The sequence below is a fragment of the Notamacropus eugenii genome, chromosome 7 (assembly GCF_028372415.1).
Source record: "Notamacropus eugenii isolate mMacEug1 chromosome 7, mMacEug1.pri_v2, whole genome shotgun sequence".
Lineage (NCBI taxonomy): Eukaryota > Metazoa > Chordata > Mammalia > Diprotodontia > Macropodidae > Notamacropus > Notamacropus eugenii.
The window spans coordinates 102308269-102320160 of record NC_092878.1 but is presented as its reverse complement, the minus strand read 5'-3'; the positions used below and the strand labels follow the sequence as shown (position 1 = coordinate 102320160).

Here is an 11892-nt window from a genome sequence, read left to right as displayed (position 1 = left end):
TTTTTAAAAGGTTATAAAATTTTACATAAAATATAGAAATGTATATTTCATAAATATAATTTTATTATAATATAAACAAATATATTAATATTACTGTTAGTTGCTAGTAATACATTAATTAAATTAATTAAAATTAAATATAATAAAATATAAAATTTAACTTTTAAAACATTACAAAAACTACATTTCTTGCTTCCCTTGTGCCATACAAGGAAAAACTCTAAAGACATTTAAAGACATACAGATTTTGTACAGCTCCACACATACAGGCAAAAAAATCACAACTGCCCCAATGCAGATTTTCAACAAAGAATACTTTACAGTGGTTAGCAGGGGTGACTGCTTGGCTAATATTTAACAAGGGCCTGTCTTGCTGCTCAATATGGCCTTTCCAACCCAAGGGTAATTTAAAAAAAGACAAAGAAAATCAAACTGTCTGCCTCAGAATGAACCTGGTTGCTAGAAATCTTCCCAATTCTCCCCACAGAAATTTAGAACACATTGAATAGAAGTTACCCCCTCACCTAAAACTGAGAAACAAACTAATTTGCCTTATTGTTAGAAATAATAATAATCAGTCAGGGATCAAGTGCTATATATAGCAACATGATCCCATTGGAGGAAAGAGAGATTGGGGTTATTTTCTCTTTTTCACTGTTCTCAGAGAACATACCCACAAACCGTACTTAATGTTCTTTTCTCCAAGGGTTCCCTTAAATGCATGGGACATCCACATGATGGTCAGAGAAAAATTTATAGGTGTCCAGTTTCTAATGCAGCACATGAAAATTCTCTGGGTCCTTGAAACAACATAGAGCAACAAAATTTTGTCTAGGGATTCTTGAAACACATAGGGAATCTAACTGGAAGTCCAACAAAATCTCCAGGTGTCCTTTTTTGTACAAGGCACATACCACACTGGCTCCAGGGGTCATCATATCAAACATGAGAAATCCCCAATGCAGATTAAGGCAAATTTCAGTAGGGTCCCTGCGCCAAAGGGCACTCAAAATTTCCCCCAAATATCTCTGCCACTGCAAGGGCAATCCAAACCGAATTCTGAATTTGCCCGAAAATAAGACAAGTAGGTTCAGTTCATGAGAAATCACAATCAGATAAGACCTAAAATGTTTCATCCAAATGGGATAAAGCACTTGGGGTTCATCACTCAGTGTTTTCAGGCCAGTAGGCAAACCTTAAACTATGAACCTGCATTCCATAAAGATATCAAGATGAAGCAAGAAATTTAGATTTCTTTAAAAGAAAGAAGGGGAAAAGTGAGCATTTATGAGCTTATATAACAATATTTTAGAGATGGAAACATTTTTCAGATTAGCTAAAATACTCCTGCTGAGTGGAATGTAACAAATATCCCTCTATAAGCATTCGAATAAGCAAAGAAAATGGACTGTCTTGTAAGGAAGCATGCAAGAAAAGTGAATTACCATCCAATTATTTTCCAAAACAAAAGAGAGAATAAAAATGCTAATTTTCCCTAGTGGATATGAAAAATTAGGGTAACCAATGATTAGAATCCTAGCTGGACAATCTCTCCAATGAGTGCCCACAAATTTGAAGGGCCCAATGTCTACCCTGAACAAGGTCCACACAGGCTCCAGGACTCCCCTTCTCCCTCCATTCAGACTAGCAGGTTACATCCTTACAACAATGGCAGCAGCTACTCTTAGAGTTCTAGGAGGTAACTTGGAGGGTTTAAAGTTGTTTGACACTCTCCTGGATGAGTTCCCATGGGTAGAGAAGACCCTGGGCTCATTCTCCCAAACCAAAGACAATCCAACAAATTAGGGACCCCAGAGATGTCCTGAGTTGAGTAGCTTGTCATGTTCTGTGGTCTGAACCTAGTAGTCCAAGTGGGGATTGGGAGGATGAGTCCAAAGCTTGTATAATGTTTCTGGAGATACAAGCCTAGAGTCCCTTACCCCCACCATCCTTAGCCAATCTCAAACTATGAATATTCATCCCCTGGATAACCCCTCAGTTACTCTAGGACTAAGATACTTCCACCAAAATCCAGGTTGAATATGGCACTTGAAAGGTGAATTTCCCAAACCTCTGAGGGTCCCCATACCTTAACCTCCAGCTCCTTAGCCACTCCTCAGCAGGTAGACTTTATACCACAAGCAGTTTATAATAACAATAATGTTGATAGCTAGCATTTATTTGCAAAGTGGTCTACATGTCAGCTTATTTGGACCTCATAACAACCATGTGAAATAGGTGCTATTATTATTCCCACTTTACAGATGATACAACTGAAACTATAAAAAAATTTAAGTGACTTGCCCAGTCATACAGCTCAGTAGATGTCTAAGGCAAGGTTTGAACTCAGGTTTTCTTGACTCCAAATCCAGTGTTGTATCCAATGTGCTTAGTTATTGGTGAGAGACTTACTGGGCTCCTTTTCTTTTACATCAAGATAGACTGGGTCAAACAGAATGAGCCCTCAAACTATATTCCAACTCTCATTCCATCCTCTTTTCCCCCAAATGAACTGTTCTTCCAAACTGACTTATTTCTTTGAAGAGTTCTACTATCCTTCCTGCCCCACCAGGTTCACACCCTACGTGGCATCCTTGACTCCTCTGGCTTGTTCACTCAATAGAGATAGCCATTTGCAAAATCTCAGTCTATGACACTCCCTCCATCTGTTCCATTCTCTCTCCTCAGGCAGCCACTACCTTGTTTTAGGGCCTCATCCCCTCTTACTGCAAAGGTCTCTGAATAGGTTCCTCTACCTCTCCAATCCGTCCTCCACACAGATGCCAAAGAGATTTTCTTCATGCACAGATGTGATCATGTTATGATTCTATTTCAAATCAGTGGCCCTTATTGCCTCTTGGAGCAAGTCATATTTCATCTCAATTATTTTCTATTTTTACATAAGTTTTATAATACATTTAGCCAGTACAATAATAATTTATAAATACCTAAATATACACAGTCTCATAATACATTTAATCACTAGTACAACAGTATACATAATTTATAAATACTAAATATACACATGTGAGGGATGCTCAAATTTTTTTTTTATTGAGGGGTATATAATTTTAAAATTTTGAGATTGCTGGATTAGACCATTGCTAGAGTCTATTTACAGATTTTTCTACCCCTCTTCACTTTCTTCCTCCTATCTATTTTTCCCACCAATATTAAATGATCTCTCTAATTCACATACCTGGTCATGCTTCTCCTCTGCACAGAAATCTTCCATAGCTCCCTACTACTGCTAAACTCATCTTCCTGTCATTCAAGGTCCTCCATACCCTGACATCTCACTACCTCTTTAGACTTGCTCCAGTGGTTCACCTCCTTGTATTCTCTTCTCCAGCCAGAATGAACCATTCTTGGTTCCCCAAATCACTTTAATCTCTTTTGCCTTTATTCTCTTGAAGATAGAGCTGGTGGCAAAGTGCATAGGGCTCTAGTCTGAGAGTCAGGAAGACCTGAGTTTAAATCCAACCTCAGATACTTAAATAACTGTGTGACCTTAGGCAAGTCATTTAACCTTAGTTTTCTCAACTGTAAAATGAGGACATTAACAGCACCTTTCTCCTAGGATAGTTGTGAGGATTGAATGAGATAATATCTATAAAGGCACTTAGCATAGCGCCTGTCACATAGTAGTGCTAAATAAATGTTTATTCTCTTCCCTCTTCTTTTTCTTTCCCTTCCCCCACTCCATCCATCCCTCTCCTTGTCTGCTAAACAACTTTTAATCCTTTAAAGCCCACCCAAATGCTGATTTATGGAGGAAGTCTGCCCCATGCTCCAAGCCCACAATGACCTTCCCACTCAGACAGATCTTACATTACATTTTATAACTCCCTAATGAGCTTGTTTAATATCATATTCTTAAGTTGACTTCTTATCCCTCTAAATCCTCAAAAACTGGGACCATATCTTGGTTAAATCTTTGCCTCCACAACTAATACAATGCTCTGTACACAGTGGCTGCTTCATTAATGCTTGGTTGCTATTGAATCTAAGGCTGGCCCAACAGTTTCAGACATGACTCTTGGGATGTTCATTTTTATAACCATCATTAATATAATGTAAGCTCATTCAATTCATATGAAAACGCTATATAGAAGTGAGTCAAATGAATGCCACTGATACCAGCTTTTCTCTAAAACTAGTATTTTAACCTCCAATAGTGATAAAGAAATTTTTCAAGAGTAAGTGGTCAAAAATACCATTCTTGCCAGAACCTAGACAAAAGTAGCATTTCTAAAAAATTTGAAGCTATAGGGGAAAAAATGGAAATTTTAGAAAAATTTAGATATGTGGCAGAAAGGATAAACTGAGCACATCGTGGTTGTAGTATGTATAAGTTTTCCTACTCAAGTCTGGGATGTGGTTTTAAGTGAACACTTAGATCTTAGGTCAGTCCTATAAGCAGAATAGGGAACAGAAGTCAATGCTAGATGATTTTCCCCTTTTTCCCAGCCATGGCATCTTAAGGACCAGAAAAAGGATACTTCTGAGGCTTACCTGTGAGCGTAAGAATAAAGCAAGATCTCCAAGGTCCACATGATTGTTTTCAATTTTAGTGTTCTCCTATAGACCCAACTTTAGATGGAATAACATAATATGTCTAAACCCTGGAAAGAAAATGACAAACCACTCCAGTATCTTTCCCAAGAAAACTCCAAATGGGGTCACAAAGAGTAAGACACCACTGAAAACACTGAACAACTTCTACACCAACCATAATGTCTATAATATCATGTGGTACTTTATTCAAAATTGTCACATGTGGTTTTATATAGTATTTTTAATTGCAAAAAGTGGGGATAAAGACAGTTGTGAGTTAAGAGCCTGGAAAACTCCCAAGCTGAGAAGGCATTCTCATCTTTCCCAGGCATAACCACTTCGAAGTAGAGAAAGAGGAAGCCTCAGAGATACAGTATATGATAAACAGATAAAATACTCTACTCTGAGGACAGTTTTAATCAGTAGCTGCTGCCTCTCATAATCTGACCAATGCAATTCAGTCCCAGCTTCTTCCTGACATCCACAGACAGCTAAGATTAGGAGAACTTCTATTCACAGTTCCAATATTTTCAAGGAACACAACAGGATACATTTCTTTTTGTCGATCCCAAATGAGTTGATACAAAGACACAGAACAGACCAAAAGGGAGATCCCAGATAAGTATCCCAGCTGACAGATTACATGGCTTTACAATGAGTCCTCTCCACAAGAAAGAGAAAGGTGGTCAAGATCAGATTATCAGTGTTAGAGGCATCTATGACCATGGTTCTCATAGAATGAGGGTTATTGTTCAGTCATGTTGACTCTGTATGAAGCCATCTGAGGTTTTCTTGGTACAGATACTGCAGTGGTTCGCCATTTCCTTCATTGTACAGATGAATAAACTGAGGCAAATAGGGTTAAGTGACTTACCCAGGAACACATAACTAGTAAGTATCTGAGGCCAGATTTGAACTCAGTAAGATGAGTCTTCTTAATTACAAGAGCAGCAGTCTATCCACTGAGCCTCCTAGCTGCCCCTAGAGTCAGGGTAAATGCCTCCAAATATGCAGCAATCGATGACAACAATCTCCCCTAGCAGTCTCCCTCTTCTGTTCAACAGACACTTTTATTTTCTTGGTCTTTATGCATTAACAACTGGCTCCATGGACAGTTAGCAGCACAGGAGATTTGTCTTTTGCTCAGTTCAGGGCTTCATTTACTTTCTATCAGGTGCCTGAGTCTCAGGGCTTTTTATCAGACAGAACTAGTCCAGGCTTCTAATGTTAGAACAGATTGGTCCTCAGATGAAATATGTGCCACTATGGCATTTAAAATAGGTTAAATATATGATTGAATATTTTCTCTTACTAATAATGAACATCTTTCTTTCCATATATTGCTCAACATCTACAATATTCTGAGTCCTTACTTAGAACCCCCACAGAACCCTTGCACGTCAGAACCAAAGCAAACTTCGGAAATCATCTCATCAAGTAGCATTGTCTATGTTGTATTTCATTTTTATTTATTCTCTTAAATATTTCCCAATTACATTTTAATCTGGATCACTGAACTTGAGAGAGCTTACAAACTGACAGCTTGATATCCCCAAGCTAGTCCAACCCTTCTAATTATGGGTAAGAAAACTGAAGTCTATTAGAAGGAAGAAACTTGCCCAAGAGTCTACCCCTACTTAGTGGCAAAGCAAGCACTAGAACCCAAGTTCTTCTGACTCCCCAATTTGATCGACTATTTAAACAGTAATCATTATTTCAGAAGCAGGTGGAAAAGAAAGACCAATAAATTATTAAACCCAAAGTAGCTGGATCATGTTATATGCATCGTTTTACAAAATGTTTAAGTAGTTCTAAAGACCAGCTGTCTCTAAACGAGAGACTGTACGGAACAGGCTGCGGTGAACTGGAAATGAGAAGATAAGGGTTTAAATCCCATCTCTGCCCCTTTGCTATGGGATCTTGCTATGCTATGTGCAAATTGACTCACCTACTGTTTCCCCAACTATAAAATGAAGAAGTTGGATTAGATAATCTCTTAAGGTCCGCTTCAGCTGTAGCATCATGAGAGTCAACGTTCTGTTCATCAGAATCAACAGACATGGACAGACTTACACGAACTGATGCAAAGTGAAGTGAGCAGAACCAGGAGAACACTGTATACACTACCAGCAACAGTGTGTGATGTATACAGTAACAGCAACATTGTGTGATGATGAACTATGAATGACTTAACTCTTCTCAAGACCCAGTGATCCAAGACAATTCCAAAGGACTCATGATGAAAAATACTATTCACATCCTAGAACTAATGAAGTGTGAATGAAATCAAAGTATACTATTTTCACTTTATTTTTTGTGTTTTTTTCTTTCAGTTTGCTTCTTCTCTTACAATATGACTAATACAGAAATATGTTTTACATGATTGTATATATATTTTATGTGTATATATGTATGTATGTTTATATGTACACATATATAAACCTATATCAAATTGCTTACCATCTTAGGTGGGGAGGAGAGAGAGGAAGGAAGAAAATTTAGAACTCAAAGGTTTTTGAAATTCATGTTAAAAATTGTCTTTACATGTAATTGGAAGAAACATAATACTGTTTGGGTTTTTTTAAATCAACAGACCTTTGACTTCCTACATCCACAAAACATGTTTTAATTTGATAGAAATATGAATACACATTCTATTCCACTGAAGATTCTTTATGTCACATTTCATCTGAAAGCAAAGAGTTCTCAATAAGGGTAACCATATACTCTAAAATTAAGTCCAGTAATAAAAACATAAGGTCAGAATGCATTTGTAAAACAATGCCTCAGAGAATTCCCACCCACCTTTAATGACTGCTGTAATAAATGTCCCTTTCCTACTCTTTATCCCCATTTAATAACCCTGTAATCTTCCCATAATCCTGAATATTATCATTTCATTTGTTCCCATAAAGTAGCACCCTTAAATTGTCCAGTAATTGCTGCGTAATCAAAATAAACTACTTCCAAGGGACAGACTCAGATAAGAGATTCTTTTAATATTATCTCTTCCTTATCACCATACCCCAGACAGCTGTTGCCTCTACATTTAGAAACTCTGCTAATCTTCTGTCTGGACTTTCCAAGTCCTCTAAATCTCATGTCTCTTCACGAATATTTGGAGCACCATCCACTGCCCATCCCTGACCAACATTTCTCACACTATGTTCCTCAGAATCTATCAGTGATATTTTTCCTCTAAAATATTAGATATGAAATTATGTACCACACTGGTCTAAATTATCAACTGCACAGCTAAAAGACATTTTTGTAACAGGGAAAAATAGACATATGCTTAAAAAAACACAAAATAACAATTAGAAAAAACTTACATACCAATAATCTATTTGGAGTTTTTTCCACTGAAAGTAAAGCTTCTGCCATTCAAAAACTAATGGTTTTTGTATATGCGTGTATTTGTGTGTGTGTATAATAGTAGCATACCACCATGGTGTACTACAGAGAGTAAAATGAGAATGGCACAAAAACATAGGAAATTGGGCCTTTCGAGACTGAGAAGGCATTACTGTACATAAGTCACTAATTCTATTTCCCTTCCCTCTTTGTCTTCTCACTCCTTTTCTCCCCCACCCCTGTCTCTTTTCATTGTGATCCTGAGTTCAATAGAGCCACTCACCAGGAAATTGAATCAATTAACGTGTGTTCTGACAGCTCCACCAATAGACTATTCCTCTCTCTCTGTCTCTGTCTCTCTGTCTCTGTCTCTGTCTCTCTCTGTCTCTGTCTCTCTCTGTCTCTCTCTCTGTGTCTCTGTCTCTGTCTCTGTCTCTCTCTGTCTCTGTCTCTGTCTCTCTCTGTCTGTCTCTCTCTCTCTCTCTCTCTCTCTCTCTCTCTCTCTCTCTCTCTCTCTCTCTCTCTCTTCCCCCCTCATCCCCAGGCCTCCCTGAGACACAACAGTATGGAAATTAGACTAACCAGTCTCCCTACAATGGCTTCTAAGTGTTCAAGAGAAAGGAAGAGTCGATCAATGGACAAACTTCATTGTTGCCTCATTTTAAGAAACTGTCCCAGCCACCCCACCCTTCAGGAGCCATCACCCTGATCAGTCAGCAGCCATCAACATAAAGACAAGATCTTCCACCAGCAAAAAGATTGCAACTCACTGAAGGCTCAGATGATGGCTAGCAGTTTTTAGCAATTAAGTATTTTTAAATTAAGGTATGTACATTAGTTTTTTAGACATGATACTACTGGACACTTAATAAACTACACTTTTTTATGCACTGGGAAACCAAAAATATTCATGTGACTCACTTTATTGAGATATTCACTTTATCATGATGGTTGGAACCAGATCCCCAATATCTCCAAGGTATGCCTGTACTCCAACACCTTCATTACACACATGAGAAAACTGAAGCCCTCCAAGAAGTGAAATGATTGATCCAATGGTGCAAAAAACTAGTTGTGGCGAAGCTGAGACCCCAGCCTTGGTTTCCTAACACACAGTGCAGGACTCTTTCCCCCACTCCACGCTGCCTTTGTAATACTTGATACAACTATAAAGGCACAACCAGAGGCTAAAAGCAGCTACAAGGCATAGTTCTCTCTCCCGTCTTCCCCAACTCCCCAAATCTATCAGAAAAAAAAAAATACACCTGTACTGTGGTGGGGACAGGGTGAGTGTTTGCTGGCTCTTTCACAAGGTTAAGAGAAGATGAGGCGGGAGTGGAGAGACAGTAGTCCAAGAGCATTCAGAAAGAGATTTATTTGCCAACCTATTCCTCCATTTTTCTTCATTAATCTTTCACCTGCACTTAAAAGACTTTTTGTTGTGTCTCTTTCTTTGAGAATCAATAACCATCCCATTCATGGCAGGAGAGTGGTCAACCTAAACCAACTAGGCTGATCACATAGGCCTGACACAACAATGAGGATTTGTTCTCTTTTCCTGATTTGGGACATTAACTCTGGAGTTGGGAGTTTCTCCAAGACCAACAGTAAGCACTTAGCAGGCGGCTAAACTCTTCATAGCAAAAAGGAGACTGGCCAAGAGGAAATGACCCATATTATGAACCTAACAGAGCTGAAATGACCCTATGGGGGAGGGTGGAGAAGAGATCTGAGGACCTGGATAAATACTGACAATCCAAGAAAACCAGATTTTGGAAGGAAAAGTTCTATAAATTACCAAGAAAACAACACTTGGAAATGGGAATTTCTTTTTCACAAGGGTTATTGTCATGCTTCATGTGCTGGGTCAAAGGCATTGAGTGAGTGGCCTATGATAAGAAGAATTTGAACCAGATGATTTCCTCCATTAAACTATAGTGCGAATGAGCTGAAGGTCACCAGTTAAATCCTCATATGAACATAGAGATAAACCCTATTCCAGGATCTCATTTTCTATTCTCTACTCCTTCTATCAGATCAGGGGTACTTGGGCTGGTGATCATTAATTTGGACGGAAAAAAAATTACATCTTTATTTTCATTAAGCTCTAACTGAAATTTAGCATTTCCTTCAATTATTTAAAAACATTATTCTAGGAAAGGGTCTATAGGCTTCCCCAGATTGCCAATGGCATCCATCACACAAAAACAAGTTAAAAATCCCTGGAAGACTGACTGAGACAAATTACACGGCTGAGTAAAAACACATTACCAATATTAGAAACACAATTCAAAGCATGAATGTAAAGTTCTACTCTGGTGCCTCATTACAGAATGGGGAAGACCCTAAATTCATGAAGGCTAAGCTAGCAGAGCTCAAATTTTGTTAGGACATACGCAAAGGAAAAAGCTTTACATACAATCCTTATATATCTGGCCCCCGAGGAGAATCCTAGGAAAATGTCAAGAGGCTCATTGCCAGAAGACTAGCTACCAATAGTTCTATTTATTTTCTTTTTGGCCACAACAACTCCAAAAGATCATTTGCTGAGATTCAAGGAAATTGCAAAGTACACTAATGAAACCAGGACCCACTCTAAGGAAACCATGAATTCTGGTAGCTGTGTAGCAAACACCCTAACAAAGGTGAGGGTAGTATTTTCATACATAAAAAATTTAAAAACATAGGTGATGAAACATTGCATATAACCTGTTAGACTCAGTTTATATGTGGGTTCATTTTGCTGAACTTCTTTTCTTCTAAGACTAGATAGAGAGAGTAGTATCACCTCATCTTTCCTTTACATTTCCTTGACTCATTCTGACAGTGATTGTCCAACTTCTTTTTAGGGACAGACATTGTCAGAATTTTTACCACTTTCTCCCTTCCCACTCCTCCAAAGGGCCTGGTACAATGGACACTTGGATTCTGATGTTTATTACCTGCATAAGTCACATAACCTCCCTCGGCTTTGGTTTGCTCATTTGCAAAAATGGGGTGGTGAGGGAGATTGACCTAGAAGTCTCTGGGGTCCCTACCATCTCTAGATCTATGATTTTATGATTCCAAAGGATATCTTTATATATGGGGTAGAAGCTGTTTATGATGATAGAGTCAAGAATCAAGGAACCTGAGGTCTTGGGGCCACATGTGGCCCTCTAGGTCCTTAAGTGTGACCTTTGAATCCAAACTTGGACACAGTCAAAGGGCTGCACTTGAGGACTTAGAAGGCCACATATGGCCTTGAGGCCACAGGTTCCCCACCCCTGATCAAGACTGATAGGCTCACTACATCTTTAAGTTAAAGGATACGTCTGAGATGATTCAATCCAATCATTTTACAAATTCAATTTAATTAATTTTAATTCAATCTAATCATTTACAAATGAGGAAAAGTAGACCTGGGGAGGCAACATGACTTGTCCAAGGTAACTGACTTGTAAACAGCAGAGCATAAGCTCAAAACCAGCATCCTTTCTACTAAACAAGCAGAAAGCCTGGATTCATCAATCACCCACAATGTCTAGTAATGAAGGAATGACTTGGGGTATAACAGAATCCATGCAATAACAAAGGATTTCACAAAAAGGTTCTGATGGTTTGTTTTCTGGAAAACTTCACTGAAGTCCCAGGCATAAAGCCTTTCCCTCAATCTTAGTACCTTCTGTCTGAGACAATCTCCAATTTATCCTGCATCTACCTTGTGGATGGGTATTTGTTTACATGTTGTCTCTACCATTAGACTGTGAGCTCTTTTGATTAGAGACTTGTTTTTCCCTTTTCTATCCCAGTACCCAGCATATAATGTGCCTAGCACATAATAGGTGTTTAATAAATTCTTGTTGACTTGAATTAAATTTGAATTTAAAATTAACTTTGTTTTGAGATGCTTTGGGGAATTTTTATGACACATTTTGATAACAGAAAATGCTGAAACTGAGAGCAAAGCCAGTAGAATCGCTCCATTGAAAGCAGCTGCCT

General features: G+C 38.3%; 1 protein-coding gene across 1 annotated transcript in view; it reads right to left on the bottom strand.

Moving 5' to 3' along the window:
- The window catches only part of LOC140514721 (uncharacterized), a 108453-nt gene that overhangs the window by 70925 nt on the left and 25636 nt on the right, over positions 1-11892 (bottom strand). The gene's annotated exons all lie outside the window — the stretch shown is intronic.